Source organism: Myotis daubentonii, chromosome 2, assembly GCF_963259705.1.
Source record: "Myotis daubentonii chromosome 2, mMyoDau2.1, whole genome shotgun sequence".
Taxonomy (NCBI): domain Eukaryota; kingdom Metazoa; phylum Chordata; class Mammalia; order Chiroptera; family Vespertilionidae; genus Myotis; species Myotis daubentonii.
This window is the reverse complement of record NC_081841.1, coordinates 140,559,974-140,561,131: the sequence shown is the minus strand read 5'-3', so window position 1 is coordinate 140,561,131 and position 1,158 is coordinate 140,559,974. Positions and strand designations below refer to the sequence as shown.

General features: G+C 41.5%; 1 non-coding gene across 1 annotated transcript; it reads right to left on the bottom strand.

The window, feature by feature from the left end:
* Positions 1 to 770: 770 nt before the first annotated feature.
* On the bottom strand, positions 771 to 902 carry LOC132229025 (small nucleolar RNA SNORA51). Its single transcript, XR_009451603.1, has one exon. It is a non-coding gene; the product is annotated as a small nucleolar RNA SNORA51 (small nucleolar RNA).
* Between the last annotated feature and the right edge of the window lie 256 nt (positions 903 to 1,158).

The window sequence follows — 1,158 nt, the reverse complement described above, 5'->3', positions numbered from 1 at the left end:
CTTAACCTCTTCTATTATTTCCGTTATCTATACTAATAAAAGGGTAATATGCTAATTAGACAGGGTCAACCGGACATCTTCTGGACAGTTAGGGGGCGATCAGGTCGGCAAGCAGAGGCAGTTAGGGGCAATCAGGCAGGCCTGGAGGGGATCAATTAGGGGCGGCCAGGCTGGCAGGGGGACTGTTAGGGGGTGGCGAGGCTGGCAGGGGGGCAGTTAGGGGGCAACCAGGCAAGCAGGTAGAGTGGTTAGAGGCGATCAGGCAGGCAGGCAGATGAGCAGTTAGGAGCCACTGGTCCTGGTTTGCAAGAGGGATGCCCGACTGCTGGTTTAAGCCCCATCCTTCAAGGGGTCCCAGATTGGAGAGGGTGCAGATTGGGCTGAGGGACCCCTCCATGCACAAATTTCATCCACCAGGCCTCTAGTGTATTTAATAATTTTATTGTGGTAAAACACATAACATTTAATTTAAAATTTTACCATTTTTAAATGTACAGTACAAGTAATCATGGTCAAATGGCCTTCAATAGGGTTCCAAAGCTACATAATGGAGAAAGGATTCTTTCTTCAATAAAAGCCATCTGGTCCTGGGTTTTCCTCCGTTAGGAAGTTTTTGATTACTAACACAATCTCATTACTGGTTATAGGTCTATCAGATTTTATTTCTTCATGATGTTGTCTCAGTAAGCTGTATGTTCTAAAAATGTATCCATATCTTCCCACTTATCCATTTGTTAAAATGTTGCGGTTTATAGTACTTTTTTTCCCCTCAATGTCTCCCCATTCACAATACAGACCAGGCAAAGAGCCTGATCTGAGGTGTATATGGGGCAAATTTACTCTGCCTCCTATTTCTGTACAGTCAGTGTAAGAACACAGCCTGTGGTAAGCACCAGGAGGCCTATAGTACCTTCTTATGATTATTTTTAGTTGTGGAATCAGTTGTAATGTCTTATTTCTTTTCTGAGCGGGTTTTTTTTTAATAAAACTACTTTTTTTCTGTTATAGTTAATGGTTTGTGAATTTTGTCTCTTCAAAAACAATTATTAGTGTTTCTACTTTTTGTTTCCTTTTTATTGAATTTATTGGGGTGACACTGGTTAGAAGTTATATAGGTTTCAGGTGCACAATTCTACAGCACATAATCTGTACATTGTA